This window comes from Panthera pardus, unplaced genomic scaffold, assembly GCF_024362965.1.
Source record: "Panthera pardus isolate Hobbes unplaced genomic scaffold, ASM2436296v1 HiC_scaffold_6, whole genome shotgun sequence".
Classification (NCBI taxonomy): Eukaryota; Metazoa; Chordata; class Mammalia; order Carnivora; family Felidae; genus Panthera; species Panthera pardus.
The window spans coordinates 59,464,495-59,482,662 of record NW_026526991.1 but is presented as its reverse complement, the minus strand read 5'-3'; the positions used below and the strand labels follow the sequence as shown (position 1 = coordinate 59,482,662).

Below are 18,168 nucleotides of genomic sequence, written 5' to 3'. Positions count from 1 at the left end.
TTTCTTCAGTCTCTCCCTGCCTTCTGAGTACAGGGGCCAGCTTCAGATTTCACCCAGGAATCTCCCAAGAGGGTTACAAACCAACACAAATTCACTGAGCTATCAACTCATATAGACATGTTATCAAATAGCCACATTTTAATTGTTAAGCTCCTGAAAATCCACATTTCTACCAAAATCCGTGGTAAATTGGAAGACAATGCCATATAGTGGTCAAAAATATAGGCTTTGGTTCAAATCCCAAATTCTCAATGTTGTACAAGAGTTTCCTTGGGACGGTTACTTGACCTAAGGCTTACTTTTCTTAAACTCTAAAATGTGGATAATAACCATATCCAATGTATATGATAGTTTTGAGCATTAAATGAGATAATAGGCATAAAACATTTAAAAGCCAATACTTAAGGTTTTAATAAGTGATACCCATTATAACAATATGATAATGGTGAATGATACTTTCTCAAGAAAGTGGGGCTTAACTAGTAAAAATAGACATTAAATTGGTAGGTTTAATATAACTGGGACTTTATAAATGTTGGCCATTCTAGCTGTAATCCTTCTGCAGCAAGGCCAGTTTATTTACATTTCTCTTATGTCCAGTTGCATCCTAGGATAGCCACCAGATCAATGAGGGTCTTATCCACACTTCAGATAAAGCCAAGCAGAACATCTGGCAACAGATTATTAGGACCTGGCTGCATCAACTCGATGTGCCCTGGATATCTCTAACCATACAAAATAAGGAAAGAGGGTACTTGGTCTAAGTCAAAGTCTAAGAATACTAAGCAGGGTTTCACTTGGCTTTCATAATATCAGCATTTAGAAATTAATTTGGGAAGAAACATATTACCTTCTAAATGAGCTTGTCAAAAAAAAAAAAAAGACAAGTCATGCTCTTCTAAAACTGTTCATTAAGCTGGCTTTATGCTAGCACATACTTGGAATGTAATCCAAGCTATAGATAAACAGAGGAATGCATTTATCGATTCTGCAGCTGAAACTTTGGAATGTTCAATTTCTAAATGTATAAGTTAGTGGGCATCATCCCTCCTGTCACCACTGGACACAAGAATCGAAAGAAACGGTTTTAGCTACCGGTATTCTCAGGATAACGTTAAAGCAGAGTTAGAACAAGGAAATAATAAAAACACATGAGAGCTGACCTGCCACACTTCAGCATTGGTTCCTCTATCCTCTATTCCTTCGTCCCTAGAGGTTATGGACTACAGATTATAGATCTCAATAGGTAGTATTCTCCCAAAGCTGCCCCTTGCAAAGAATTTAAAATAAAATTCAAAAGAAAAAAAAAAGTATTTTTTAAGATGGCAAGTTAGGTAAGAACAGTTCTATAATACTTGGGCCATCTGGCCTAAGGATCTTCTTTGTCATTTCTCTAAATTTATCCAGAAGGTCACAAATCAGGGCTTAAGCTTCTATTCCTATACATTACTAGACAGTAGAGCTAAGTCTATACTTATGTAATGAAGCCAAAATCACCACCCATGTTAGAAATATATCCACTAGGGGAGAGAGGCAAGATTACACACCATACAACATACGATGCAAAGAAGAATTACTGGAATAGAAACAGTGGAGAATTTGAAATAAGTATAATTTCCTCAAAAATATAAGAATGATGCTGGCACAATGAAGGACAAAATATTATTTTTTAAAAAAACAGGTGAAAATACTGCTGAAAAACATAACAAATGAAAAAACAAATAAACCAAAAACCATAAAATACCTAGGGATAAATCTAACCAAAGAGATGAAAAATCTATACACTGATTTTGGGATGAGCACTGGGTGTTGTATGGACACCAATTTGACAATAAATTTCATATATTGAAAAAAAAAAAGAAAAGAAAAATCTATACACTGAAAACTATAGAAAGCTTATGAAAGAAATTAAAAAAGACACAAAAAATGGAAAAATATTCCATGCTCCTGAAAAGGAAGAACAAATATTGTTAAAATGTTGATACTACCCAAAGCAATCTACATATTCAATGCAATCCCTATCAAAATAACACCAGCATTCTTCACAGAGCTAAAACAAAAAATCCTAAAATTTGTATGGAACCAGAAAAGATCCTGAATAGTCAAAGCAATCTTGAAAAGAAAACCAAAGCAGGAGGCATCACAATCCCAGATTTCAAGCTGTATTACAAAGCTGTAATCATCAAGACAGTATAGTGCTGGCACAAAAACAGACACTCAGATCAATGGGAAAGAATAGAGAACACATAAATGGACCCACAAACATATGGCCAACTAATCTTTGAAAAAGCAGTAAAGAATATCCAATGGAATAAAGACAGTCTCTTCAGCAAGTGGTGCTGGGAAGACTGGACAGAGACATGCAGAAGAATGAACCTGGACAACTTTCTTACACCATACACAAAAATAAACTCAAAATGGATAAAAGACCTAAACATAAGACAGGAAGCCATCAAAATCTTAGAGGAGAAAGCAGGCAAAAACTTCTTTGACCTCAGCCACAGCAACTTCTTACTCAACATGTCTCCAGAGGCAAGGGAAACAAAAGAAAAATGAACTATTGGGACCTCATCAAAATAAAAACTTCTGCAAAGCCAAGGAAACAATCAGCAAAACTAAAAGGCAACCAACAGAATGGGAGAAGATATTTGCAAACAACATATCAGATAAAGGGTTAGTATCCAAAATCTATAAAGAACTTATCAAACTCAATGCCCAAAAAACAAATTAATCCAGTGAAGAAATAGGCAAAAGACATGAATAGACACTTCACCAAAGAAGACATCCAGATGACCAACCGACACATGAAAAAATGCTCAACATCATTCATCATCAGGGAAAAATACAAATCAAAACCACAATGAGATACCACCTCACACCTGTCAGAATGGCTAACATTAACAACTCAGGCAACAACAAATGTTGGCAAGGATGTGGAGAAAGAGGATCTCTTTTGCACTGCTGGTGGGAATGCAAACTGGTGCAGCCAGTCTGGAAAACAGTATGGAGGTTCCTCAAAAAAGTAAAAATAGAACTACCCTACAACCCTGCAACTGCACTACTAGGTATTTATCCAAGGGATACAGGTATGTTGTTTTGAAGCGGCACATGTACCCCAATGTTTATAGCAGTGCTATTGACAATAGCCAAAGTATGGAAGGGGCCCAAAAGTCCATCGATGAATGAATGGATAAATGTGTGGTATATATATACAATGGAGTATTACTCGGCAATCAAAATGAATGCAATCTTGCCATTTGCAACTACGTGGATATAACTAGAGGGTACTATGCTAAGCGAAATTAGTTAGTCAGAGAAAAACAAATATCATATGACTTCACTCAATTGAGGACTTTAAGACACAGAACAGATAAACACAAGGGAAGGAAGCAAAAATAATATAAAAACGGGGAGGGAGACAAAACATAAGAGACTCTTAAATATGGAGAACAGAGGGTTACTGGAGGTGCTGTGGGATGGCAGATGGGCTAAATGGGTAAGGGGCATTAAGGAATCTACTCCTGAAATCATTGTTGCACTATATGCTAACTAATTTGGATGTAAATTTAAAAAATAAAATTTAAATTAAAAAAAAAGAAATAACAAATAAAACAATGAGGCTGGGGCACCAGGGTGGCTCAGTCAGTTAAGCATCCAACGTTTGATTTTGGCTCAAGTCATGATCTCATGTGGGATTGAACCCTGCACTGCTGTCAGCACACAGCCTGCTTGAAGTTCTCTCTCCCAATCTCTGCCTCTACCCCAATCAGACTCTCTCTCAAAATAAATAAACATTTTTTAATGAAGCTTATACTTGGAGAGATAAAATCAAAATAAAAATAGTGACCTAGATCAGATCTGATAAGGTCTCCCATTAGGCAACAAAAAACAATAAAGACATTAGATAGATAACAGAAAACAGTGAAGATATTAGAAAGATAGGTGGTTAGATATACAGGCACCAAAAGACAAGTGCAGCTGCCCAGATAAATCTATATAATAAGAGTTACCGGTAAAGAGAAGGGGTGGGGAGAAAAGGAAATAATAATGTATTTCCTATAATACAAAAGGATGGATATTTCTAAGTATGATGAAATGGGATCAATAAGGAAAATCTATACCTTAAGAAATCAGACATTTAAATGTGATGGTAAAATAAAAGAATACCTCAAACTGTTTGCCACACTAAGAACAAATTTGAAAACACTTTTAAAAGAAATACTCAGAAACAACAAAAAAAAAAAAAGAAAGAGAGAAAGAGAGAAAGGCTGATTCAGGATTTTCAAGATGATGGAAGAGTAAGAGGACCCTAGGCTCCTAGACAACTACATAACTATCAAATCATCCTAAATCCCCCACAAATCCACTTGAAGATTGACAGAACAAACTCCACAACTGAAGGGAAAGAAGAGGCCACGTCAAAGAAGATAGGAGGTCCAGAGACATGGTTTAGGGGAGAAATGGATTGTGGGTGCTGTGGAGGAGAGGGAGCCATGGTCGCAGAGAAGGGTGAGACAGAGAGAGAGGAGCACACAGAGGAAAACAAGAACTTTTCCCCAAAGTCACTGGCTTAGAAAACGAGGGGTTGAATTGCGAGTTCTTGCAACCACAGGACTCAAACACTGGAGTTTTAAAGGTCTGTGGGCTTGCCTGGGATAGAGCCAGGAAGGCACTACCCTACTCCTGGAGAGAAGGCAGGCAAACAACCTGGGAGCAGACAGCATAGAAATAGTGATCTGACAAATGCCTGGGGCATACAGCTGGAGGGGGGGGGGGCGGGTAGGGAGCATTATTCACTCTTCTTGGAGCATGTCCCTGAGAGGCAGGTTTATGGAGATGCCTCTCTAAGGACAAAGGATTGGCTGGCACCATTTCCCTCCCCCACCCTTTAGCATAAACACAGAGTCACCTGAGGGAAGCAGCTCAGCCTGGACACTGGCTACCTAACTTGCTTACACCAAGCTCCACCACCTGTACTCTGGTGGGACTGCCCTTCTCACTCAATCTTGCCTCAGCCCTAGTACAGAGGGTTCTCTACCAAAAGACCAGCACATATCCCTGCACATGCCATGTTTCACAACCAGAGAGTTCTGCAGGGCCTCAGTTCTGGTACAGTTGGTGTCAGTTCTCATTACACAAGAAGAGCAGAATACACCTAGTTAGAACTCACCACATTCAGGCCAGGGACCAAACACTGCCCATAGCAGGCATGGAGAGCCTCTGTAGATAACCAGCCTGAAGGATAGAGCAGCCAAACACAACAGCAGAGTGATGCACCACACACTGGAGATACTCCCTAAAGCACCAGACCCTGAGCACTACATTAACTCTTCTTCATAAAGCCATTACTTTCAGGAGCAGGAGACCTAACTGGCTTTTCTCACATACAAAAGAAGGCAGAGTCTTAGACAAAATTCCAAGATGGAGGAAATTATCCCAGGTCAAAGAACAAGATAAGGCCATGGCCAGAAGTTGATGGAGAACTTAAAGCAATTATCATAAGGATACTCACCAAGCTTGAGAAAAGAAAAGAAGACATCAGTGACATAAAAGAGGTAAAAAAAGAATCAGAGAAGAAGAATGCAATCTATGAGATTGGAAATAGGCTTGATGCAATGAACAACAGACTGGAAGAAGGAGAGGAATGAACTAGTGACCTAGAAGACAAAATAATGGAATACAAGGAAGCTGAATCAAAGACAGAAAGAAGAATTATGCAACACAAGAATAGAATTAGGGAACTCACTGACTCCATCAAACGTAATAACATTAGTATTATAGTCCCAGAAGAAAGGAGAGAAAAGGGGACAGAAAATTTCTTTGAAGAAATAACAGCAGAAAACTTCCCTAAACTGGGGGAGGAAGCAGACATCCAGATCCAGGAGGCACAGAGAACTTCCATCAAAATCAACAAAGTAGGCCAACATCAAGAAATACTGTAATTACATTTGCAAAATATAGTGATAAAGAAAAAAATCTTAAAAGCAGCAAGACAAAAGAAGTCATTAACTTATCAGGGAAAATCCGTAAGGCTAGCTGGAGATTTCTCAACAGAAACTTGGCAAGCCAGAAGGGAGTGGCATGATATATTCAAAGTGCTGAATGAGAAAAATCTGCAGCCAAGAATATGCAATCAAGCAAGGCTATCATTCAGAATAGAAGGAGAGATAAAGAGTTTCCCAGACAAACAAAAACTAAAGGACTTCATGACCACTAAACCAGCCCTGCAATAGTAAAGGGTACTTTTTGAGTGCAAAGGAGAGACCAAAAGCAACAAAGACAAGAAAGGATCAGAGAAAATCTCCAGAAACAATGGAAAAACAAGTAATAAAATAGCAATAAATACATACTTTGTATTTATTACTTTGAATGTAATAGACTAAATGCTCCAATCAAAAGAGAGTGGGTGTCAGGGCACCTAGGTGGGTAAGTCAGTTGAGCATCCAATTCTTTATTTCAGCTCAGGTCATGATCTCATGGTCTGTGAGACTGAGTCCTGCATCAGGCTCTGGGATGACAGCGTAGAGCCTGCTTGGGACTCTCTCTCTGCCTCTCTCTCTGCCCTTCCCCCCACCTCTCTCAAAATAAATAAATAAATAAATTTTAAATGAATAAATAAAACATGCTACTAAACTATAAATGGATCAACCAGGAAATCAAAGAGGAAATAAAAAGAATACATGGAAACATATGAAAATGAAAACACAATACTCCAAACCTTTGGGATGCAGCAAAAGTGATCCTAAGAGGGAAGTATATAACAATACAGTCCTACCTCAAGAAGCAAGAAAAATCTCAAATACACAACCTAACCTTACACCTAAAGGAGGCAGAAAATGAACAAATTAAGCCTTAAGCCAGCAGAAAGATGGAAATATTCAAAATTAGAGCAGAAATAAATTATATAGAAACTAAAGAACAATAGAACAGATCAATGAAACCAGGACCTGGTTCTTTGAAAAAAATAATAAAACTGACAAAACTCTAGCCAGACTCATCTAAAAGAATAGAGAAAGGACCCAAATAAATAAAATCACAAATAAGACAGGAGAAATCACAACCAACAACACAGAAATACAAACAATTATAAGACAATATTATGAAAAACTATATGTTAACAAATTGAACAACCTGGAAAATATAGACAAATTCCTAGAACCATATAAAAAAAAGCTGAAAAGGGAAGAAACAGAAAATTTGAACAGACCAATAACCAGGAAAGAAATTGAATCAGTAATCAAAAAAAACCTGACAAACAAAAGTCCAAGGCCAGATGGTTTCACTGGTGAATTCTACCAAACATTTAAAGAAAAGTTAATACCTATTCTTCTCAAACTATTCCAAAAAATGCAAGAGGAAGGAAAAGTTTCAAAATCATTCTATGAGGCCAGCATTACCCTAATTCCAAAACCTGATAAAGACACCACAAGAAAGGAAAACTACAGGACAATATCTCTGATAAACACAGATGCAAAAAATCCTCAACAAAATACTAGCAAACCGAATGCAACAATACATTAAAAATATCATTCAGGGCGCCTGAGGGGCTCGATCAGTTGAATGTCTGACTCTTGTTTTCAGTTCAGGTCATGATCTCATGATTTGTGAGATCAAGCCCCACATCTGGCTCTGTGCTGACACAGCAGAGCCTACTTGGGATTCTCTCTCCCCCTCTCTCTATTACTCTCCCATGCTCACACATGTGTGCACTATTTCTCTTTCTTTCCCTCTCTCTCTCTCTCCCTCTCTCAAAATAAATAAATAAACATGAAAATATTTTTAAATAATTTTTTTTTTAAATCATTCACTACAATCAAGTGGGATTTATTCCTGGGTTGCACATGTGGTTCAATACTTGTCAATCAGGGATTCCTGGGTGGCTCAGTCAGTTAAGCATCTGACTTCAGCTCAGGTCATGATCTTACAGCTCATGAGTTCAAGTCCTGCATCAGGCTCTGTGCTGACAGCTCAAAAGCCTGGAGCCTGCTTTGGATTCTGTCTCTCCCTCTCTCTCTGCCCTTCCCCTACTCGCTCTCTGTCTCTCTCTCCTTCAAAAATAAATAAACATTAAAAAAAAATTTAGGGGCGCCTGGGTGGCTCAGTCGGTTAAGCATCCGACTTCGGCTCAGGTCATGATCTCACAGTCCGTGAGTTCAAGCCCCACGTTGGGGTCTGTGCTGACAGCTCGGAGCCTGGAGCCTCTTTCGGATTCTGTGTCTCCCTCTCTCTCTGCCCCTCCCCCTTCATGCTCTGTCTCTCTCTGTCTCAAAAAAAAATAAACATTAAAAAAATTTTTTTAATTTTTTTTAAAAACATTTGTATGGCACAAAAACAGACACATAGACCAATGGAATAGAATAGAAACCCCAGAACTAGACCCACAAACGTATGGCCAACTCATCTTTGACAAAGCAGGAAAGAATATCCAATGGAAAAAAGACAGTCTCTTTAACAAATGGTGCTGGGAGAACTGGACAGCAACATGCAGAAGATTGAAACTAGACCACTTTCTCACACCAGTCACAAAAATAAACTCAAAATGGATAAAGGACCCAAATGTGAGACAGGAAACCATCAAAACCCTAGAGGAGAAAGCAAGAAAAGACCTCTCTGACCTCAGCCATAGCAATTTCTTACTTGACACATCCCCAAAGGCAAGGGAATTAAAAGCAAAAATGAACTACTGGGTCTTTATGAAGATAAAAAGCTTCTGCACAGCAAAGGAAACAACCAACAAAACTAAAAGGTAACCAATGGAATGGGAAAAGATATTTGCAAATGACATATCAGACAAAGGGCTAGTATCCAAAATCTATAAAGAGCTCACCAAACTCCACACCCGAAAAACAAAGAATCCAGTGAAGAAATGGGCAGAAAACATGATTACACACTTCTCTAAAGAAGACATCCGGATGGCCAACAGGCTCATGAAAAGATGCTCAACGTCACTCCTCACTAGGGAAATACAAATCAAAACCACACTCAGACATCACCTCACGCCAGTCAGAGTGGCCAAAATGAACAAATCAGGAGACTATAGATGCTGGCGAGGATGTGGAGAAACGGGAACCCTCTTGCACTGTTGGTGGGAATGCAAACTGGTGCAGCCACTCTGGAAAACAGTGTGGAGGTTCCTCGAAAAATTAAAAATAGACCTACCCTATGACCCAGCAATAGCACTGCTAGGAATTTACCCAAGGGATACAGTACTGATGCATAAGGGGCACTTGTACCCCAATGTTTATAGCAGCACTCTCAACAATAGGCAAATTATGGAAAGAGCCTAAATGCCCATCAACTGATGAATGGATAAAGACATTGTGGTTTATATACACAATGGAGTATTACGTGGCAATGAGAAAGAATGAAATATGGCCCTTTGTAGCAACGTGGATGGAACTGAAGAATGTGATGCTAAGTGAAATAAGCCATACAGAGAAACACAGATACCATATGTTTTCACTCTTATGTGGATGCTGAGAAACTTAACAGAAACCCATGGGGGAGGAGAAGGGAAAAAAAAAAAAAAAGAGAGGTTAGAGTGGGAGAGAGCCAAAGCATAAGAGACTCTTAAAAACTGAGAACAAACTGAGTGTTGATGGCGGGTGGGAGGGAGGAGACGGTGGGTGATGGGTATTGAGGAGGGCACCTTTTGGGATGAGCACTGGGTGTTGAATGGAAACCAATTTGACAATAAACTTCACATATTGAAAAAAAATAAAAAGATAAACAAAATACTTTTCACATGCTAAAAAAATAAAAATAAATTAAAAAAATAAAAAATAAAAACATTTGTAAATCTATCAATGTGATACATCACATTAGTATAAGAAAGGTTGAGAACCATATGATCCTCTCAATAGATGCAGAAAAAGCATTTGACAAAGTACAACATCCATGCATGATTAAAAAAACCCTCAACAAAGTAGGATTTAGAGGAAACATACTTCAACATAATAAAGACCTTATAGGAAAAACACACAGTGAACATCATCCTAAATGTGGAAAAACTGAGAGCTTTTCTCCTAAGGTCAGGAACAAGACAAGAATGTCCACTCTCAACACTTGTATCCAACATAGTACTGGAAGCCACAGCCATAGCAATAAGACAACAAAAACTAATAAAGGCATCCAAATCAGCAAAGAAGAAGTATTGACAGATAACATGATACTATCTATAGAAAGCCCTAAAGAATCCACCAAAAAACTGCTGGAACTCATAAATGAATTGGGTAAAGTCATAAGATACAAAATCAACATACAGAAATCTGTTGCACTTTTATACACCAATAATAAAGTGGCAGAACAAGAAATCAAGGTATCAATCCCACTTACAATTGCAACAAAAATAAGATACCTAGGAATAAACCTAATGAAAGAGGTTAAAGACCTGTACTCTGAAAACTATAAAACATGGATGAAAGATTGAAGATGACACAAAGAAATGGAAAGACATTCCATGCTCATGAATTGGAAGAACAAATATTGTTAAAATGTCTATACTACCCAAAGCAATCTATACATTTAATGCAATCCCTATAAAAATACCAGAAGTATTTTTCTCAGAGGTATAACAAACAATCCTAAAATTTGTATGGAACCACAAAAGACCCCAAAGAGCCAAACCACACTTAGAAAAACAGAGATGGAGGCATAACAATTCTGGACTTCAAGTTATATTACAAACCTATCATAATTGGGGTACCTGGATGGCTCAGTCAGTTAAGTGTCTGACTCTTGATTTCAGCTCAGGTCATGATCTCACAGTTCATGGGTTTGGGCCCCACGTTGGGCTCTGTGCTGACAGTGTGGAGCCTGCTTGGGATTCTCTGTCTCCTGATCTCTCTCTCTGACCCTCCCACACCCGCATGCACAATCTTTCTCAAAAATAAATAAACTTAAAAATAAAAAGAATGAAACAAAGCTGTCATAATCAAAACAGTATGGCACTGGCACAAAATAGGAACAATAGATCAATACAACAGAATAGAAAACCCAGAAATAAACCCACAACTCTATGGTCAATTAATCTTTGACAAAGCAGGAAAGAATATCCAATGGGGGAAAATGTCTCTTCAACAAATGGTATTGGGAAAACTGGACAGCAACAGGCAAAAAAATTAAAATGGACCACTTTCTTACACCATACACAAAAATAATTTCAAAATGGATTAAAGACCTAAATGTGAAACCTGAAACCATAAAAATTCTAGAAGAAAACACAGCAGTAATTTCTTTGACATAGGCCATAACAACTTCTTTCTAGAAATGTGTGTAATTGTTTTAGAAACTGTACTTCAATAAGGCTTTTTTAAGCTTCAAATTAAATGAAAAGTTTAAATTTCATGGAAGGATTAAATAATTTTAAAATGAAATAAACATAATCCATCAATACAATTTACTATATCAACAAAAAAATTTTTTAAATATATGATTATCTCAGTATATGCAGAAAATGCATAATTAAAATTCAACATACATTCATGATTTTTTTAACTCCTAGAAAATTAGAAAGAGAAGTAAATTTTTCAACTTAATATAAGGCCTCCATGAAAAACAACAACTAACATTAATCTTAATGGGAAAAACTGAATGTCTTTCACCTAAGATTGGGAACAAGGCAATGTCCACTGTCACCACTCATATTCAACACTGTTATACAAGTCCACTTATAAAAGTGGAATAAGACATGAAAAAATATTGGAAAGAAAGAAATAAAACTGTCTTATTTGTAGACTGCATGATCAACACAAAATTCCAAAGATTCTACAAAGGCTACTGGAACTAATAAGTGAATTTAGCAAGATCACAAAGTGCAAGTAAACATATAAAAATCAACTATATTTCTATATATTAACAATGAGCAATTACTGGAGTTTACAAGAAATAGTACCAGAGACAAGACAGCTGTGTAAGTTCTCTGGAGATCTGCATACGGTTCCCTTGAGTCATCACTGAGTACTAATCAGCAAATGTGTATAATAAAACTACCCAAGGTTTGATCTAGGCTTCTCTGGCTTCTTTCTGTATGAACCAAGAAGACATCTAGCTAACCCCCAAAACAAAGATCCCTGAAGCCATCTCCCTAAGGCAAAGACAACAGGTCTTTTTTTGTAGCTACAGAGACTTATTAATGAATTCCCATGCCTTCCTTGAGGGCACTTCCATTAGTTCCCTAGAAGCTAGACACAGCTTCAGGGTGAGCAGGCAAAAAGGAAACTGGAATTTCAGATGGAATCATGAAGGGTATAGAAAAGGTGAACAGAAACCTGTTCACAATATTCTAAAATATGAGAAATATAGGGAAGCTTCTCAAAGCTTAAAAACAACGAAATTAAGACAAATCAAAAGACATCTAATATATAGACACATATTCATGATCTTAACAGCTAGAAATTGTTGGTAAAAACTGAAAAACTAAACCCAAAATCTATAAAGAACTTACCAAACTCAACACCCAAAACACAAGAAATGGGCAGAGGACATGAATAGACACTTTTCCAAAGAAGACATCCAGATGGCCAACAGACAAATGAAAAGCTACTCAACATGACTCATCATCAGGGAAATACAAATCAAAACCACACTGAGACACCACTTTACACCAGTCAGAGTGGCTAAAATTAACAATTCAGGAAACAACAGATGCTGGTGAGGATGTGGAGAAACAGGAACCCTCCTGCACTGTTGGTGAAAATGCAAATTGGTGCAGCCACTCTGGAAAAAATTAAAAATTTATTTTTAATTCTCAAAAAATTAAAAATAAAATTATCCTACAACTGAGCAACTGCACTTCTAGGAATTTATTCAAAGGACACAAGAGTGCTGATTCATAGGAGCACTTGTACCCCAATGTTTATAGCAGCACTTTCAACGACAGCCAAATTATGGAAAGAGACCAAATGTCCATCAACTGATGAATGGATAAAGAAGATGCGGTTTTACATACAATGGAATACTACTTGGCAATGAGAAAGAATGAAATCCTGCCATTTGCAACAACGTGGATGGCACTGGAGTATATTATGCTAAGTGAAATAAGTCAGTCAGAGAAAGACAGATATCATATGTTTTCACTCATAGGTGGAACTTGAGAAACTTAACAGAAGACCATGGGAGAAGGGAAGGAAAAAAAATAGTTTCAAATAGAGAGGGAGGCAAACCATAAAAGACTCTTAAATTCAGAGAACAAACTGAGGGTTGATGGGGGGTGGGAGGCAAGGGAAGGGGGAAATGGGTGATGGGCATGGAGGAGGGCACTTGTTGGGATGAGCACTGGGTATCGTATGTAAGCAATGAATCATGGGAATCTACCCTCAAAACCATATATATACATTGTATGTTATGTATGTATATATACATTGTATGTTAGCTAACTTGACAATAACTTATATTTTAAAATAATAATAAAATAAATCCTCACAAATAAAAATTCAGTAAAAAAAAAAAACTGAAAAACTAAGATTTCAGGAGAGGGAAAAGAATCGTCCAAGGTCTCAGTGTTAATAACAGAACTAGACTAGAATCAAAGTCTTCTGATGTCTGATACAGAGGCATACCATGTCCACATCATGAAAAAGTACCCTTATTTAATGCCATGTCTGAGCATAATATTTGAGCAATACAATTTAAAATAAAATGAATATTGTGATCAGGCTGGACATATATGGCTATGCTTCAGGGCTAGCCAAAATTATAAGGATGACAAAGTTGTCTGATACCTTTTGACCTACTTGTCAGTTCTCAAAAGTATTTATGAACAGAGAAAACAGACTCTTAACTATAGAGAACAGAGGGTTATTGGGGGGGCGGTGGAGGAAGATGGTGAAATAGCTGATGGGAATTAAAAGTACACTTATAATGATAAGCATGGAAAACTGTACAGGACTGTTGAATCACTATATTGAACACCTGAAATGAATATAACACTGTATGTTAACTATACTGGAATTAAAATTTTAAGCTAAATTAAAAAAAACTACTAACAGTTATTACCAACTACATTATCAACAACTGATAGGGACACATATTCATTAGGAAGCAAGCTCTTAGGTAAGTATTTTGTCATCTTCTCGGGGGATTTTTGACAAATTGTCCTGCTTACAATTTGTGGCCAGAACAACTATATCCTGAGTAAATTAGTGAATTCTGATTACAAATTCCCCTGAGTACCACTTGGTTTTTTCCCAGCACTGATCCCCTGAGTCTGCAATAGAAGAGTCTATAAAGCAAATGTTCCTTTTCATTGAATGGAACCTGTTCAGAGCCTCTCACATGACCTAAAACTTCAGAACCTTCGATTCCAGAAGGAACCATGGACCATAGCACAAGGGGGAAGCTTCCAGCCCCACCTCAGACTTTCCCTGACCCTTCTGCTGCATGATTTGGATGTTGACTAAGTAACAGAATTTTGTCTTTGGATAGCTATTTTTTAGGATTGTTGCTGCCGTAAGGGAAGAAAAGGCTAGATAAAAAAGAAGAATGGGTCAAGAAAAGATTTCTATGGAAATGTAATCCTGTGACTATTTGTACAGAGTTGCCTCCACATTTCGCTGCAAGTCTGAGCTCTTTTCATGAAACCACAGAGGACTTGCCAGACTGTACACTCCCTGCTCCCTCTTTGGGGGATCCTCAGAGGCCTGACAAGCTTGTGTTGTCCCTGGGCTGGTGAGTTCCTGAGGCCACTTCTCAGATAACCAGTCACTGTGCAGAAAAGGAGGGAGCCACAGAGCATAGTTTCCCTTGTCAGAGCCCCGAAATGACCCAAGACCAAGGTTTCTGAATTACTAGGCAAATTGGCTACTGCTCCTATGAGCTTTCTTGTGCTCATTCTCAGAAAACAATAGGTTAAGAAACTTAAAAATTAAAAAAAATTTAAAAAATAAAGCTAGAGGATAGTCCTCTCCAGAAAGAAAGTGAGCCTCTTTGCAAACACTGGCTGACTGTGGGAGGGGAGATAGGCAACAGGTCCCTAGGCAAAAATTTTCTAAACTTTTCTAATCATATATCCCATCAGTGAAAACTTTTAAATGAAGTTGAGGAAGTATCACCAATATATGTGTACGTTAAATAATTTTTAAATTATTTACATATACAGATACATAAGTGTATAGTTTATGTTTTAAAACATAGAACTTTTTTTTTCATGAAGTATAGTTGCCTGGCAATGTTATATTAGTCTCGAGTAAGACCTGAAACCATAAAACTCCTAAAAGAAAACATAGCTGGTAACCTCTTAGACATTGGTCTTACAACGTTTTTCTGGAGAAACAGACTTTTTTAATGAGCTAAAAATAAATTCCATAGTTTAGCAACTTTAAGATAACATTTCAACATCTCTAAAACTAGAAAGCATCTCATGACCAATGGCATTTTAGCATGGGGTCATTGTCTAGTTGGGGTAGCATCTTTCCTTCTTAATGGCACATAAAATAATAGTGTGTCTCACACTAAATTGCACCTTAGATTTTATGAAATGGTGTAACTAGAAGGCTCTCATATCTACTGCAGTGAATCATCTGGCACACCCCACAATGTAGGTATCCCCCATATTTAAAGAGCAGTGAAAGGGACCAAGGTGGGGGGGTGGGTCTTGGGTCATTGGTCTCCAGTTAAAAGGAGAGAAAATCCCTCATAAGAATTCCATAGATTTCTCCAAAGAAAAACCTCCTTTCTACTCAATAAAACAACACACCTAAGAGCCTCAGAGAATCTGATCAAGGCAAGGAAACATTCAAGAAGCTTCCACTTATTTTTTAGGTTCTCACCATGGCCCTAGGCCAATAGTTAATATCTGTGAAGTTTATCTTTCTTATCAAAAACTGGGTGCAATAAGCCTCACAGTATTTCATTTCTTGCCAGAACTGCCCTAGAAACCTTTATAGGTAACTATCATACCCCAGGGATCAGTATGAGAAAGGGGTCTGAGCACCTGATAGACACTTTTTCAAAGAAGACATACATATGCCAAACAAATACATGAAAAGATGCCAACATCACTAATCATCAAGTAAATGTAATCAAAACCACAATGATATGTCATCTCACACCTGTCAGGATGTCTACTATCAAAAAGACAAGAGGTAACAAGTACTGGTGAGAATGTGGAGAAAAGAGAACCATTGTGCACTGTTGACAGAAATGTAAACTTGCACAGCCACTATGGAAAACAGTGTAGAGGTTCCTCAAGAAATTAAAAATAGAACTACCATATGATCCAGCAATCCCACTTCTGGGTATATATCCAAGGGAAACAAAATCATTATCTCAAAGAGATCCCTGTACTCCCATGTTCATTACAACATTATTCACAGTATTCAAGGTGTGGAAACAACCTAGTTGGCCATCAATGGATGAATGGATAAAGAAAATGTAATATATATAATGGACTATTATTCGGCCTCAAAAAAGAAGGCAGTCCTGCCACTTGCAATGACATAGATGAACGTGGAGGCCATTATACTATGTGAAATGAGCCAGACAAAGACAAATACTGTATGGTATCTTTTATATGTAAGATCTAAACAAAAAGTCAAACTCAAGGAAACAGAGTAGAATGGTGGTTACCATGGGCTGGGTGGGGGTAAATAGGGAGAGGTTGGTAGAAGTGTACAAGCTTTCAGTTATAAGATGAATAAGGTCTGAAGACCTAATGTATAACATAGTGACTGTCCGTGTCCCTTCTGCTAGCAGCTCTTGGTCTTTTGGCCATCCTGGTGGTTCCTCGAGGGGCCGGCTGCCTCGCTCCTGGCCTTGCGAACCCGGCCCAGGCCCCGGGGGGGGGGGGAATCCTCTGGTACAGGAGGCTCCGGGTACAGGGCTGCACTTGCCAAAGCGCCGGCTCTGGCCCAGCTCCCTGCGTGGGAACTGGAAGGGGCCTCTGGGAGCAGACGAGCCCAGGCGCCGTAGGCTTAGCAGACGTGGCCGTGTACTTCTCGCTGTAGGAGTGGGGATGTCTGCGGCCTGTTCAGAGGGCCTGTAGCTGGACGTGGTGCCGGAGACCTACAGTCATCTGGGCGCACTCGGTGAAGTCCCGCCTACTCGCCTGGGCCACCTCCCGGCCCACCCCGCCCACACTCGGGCTGGCACCCGCAGTGAGAGGCCCCAGGTCAGGAAGTCGGGACAGCAGGGGGCGGCCTCAGCGTGGCGTTTGCGTTCTCCCAGAGTTCCGAGGCACTAAGCCAGCCCTCATCTGGGTGGAGGAAGGGGCCGACCTGTGGGGCCCTGATGCCCGGGGTCCGGAGGTGGAAGAGTGTCTGACAGAAACAGACTCAGATTCCAGAAAAGGACGGGAAAGGACAAAGAGAAAGGACTGAGGCACCTGAGAAGATCCTTTCTGTGGAAGCTCAGCCTCCTGGGCTGAAGGCTCTGAAACACCCTTCTGCTGGGCTCCCTTAGAGCTTGGAGCGACCATCCAAGACAACCCGCCGAGCTCACCCCCCACTCTGTGCCCACCCCGTCCCCAGAGCAGGCCAGCGTCACGGTTGCTACATGAGCGGAAGGAGTTTTGCCTGGCGCTCGGCCCTGGTGGCGCACCTGTGCACCCACACGGGCGAGAAGCCTTTCTGTAGCCCTGACTGTGGCAAGGGTTTTGGCCCGGCCTCCTCTCCGAGCAAGCACCGGGCCAGCTATGGCGAGAGCCGTCCTACCGCTGCCTGGACCGTGGCCGGGCTTCCCCTGGCGCTCAGCCCTCACCACTCACCTACGGGTCCATGCAGACCAGAAGCCCTGCCGCCGTGATGACTGTGGCCGCTGCTTTAGCCGGAGCTCTGCCAGCTCCAAGCACCAGCCGGTCCACGGCAGCGAGACTCCCTTCCAGTGCGAGGACTGTGGCCACGCCACTGCTCATGCGGCAGACCTTCGGCGTCACGTGCGCACGCACACTGGAGAGAAGCCCTACCCATGCCCAGACTGCGGGCGCTGCTTCTTCAGAGCTCAGAAATGGCAGTGCATCGGTGGACCCACAGCGGACCACCCCTACCTCTGTCCTCAACGTGGCAGGCGCTTTGGCCAGAACCCAAGCACCAGTGGGTCCATAGGCCTGGTGCCGGGAGACACAGAGGCCAGGGTGCCAGTGGGTTGCCTGTGCCCCTGGCCCCTGGCCACGGGGACCTGGACCCACCTGTGGGCTTCCAACACTACCCAGAAATATACCAGGAGTGTGGGTGA

The 18,168-nt window shown here is 39.8% G+C and overlaps 1 pseudogene; it reads left to right on the top strand.

The window, feature by feature from the left end:
* Window positions 1–4,493: 4,493 nt before the first annotated feature.
* LOC109270242 (zinc finger protein 764-like) lies at window positions 4,494–18,168 on the top strand (annotated as a pseudogene).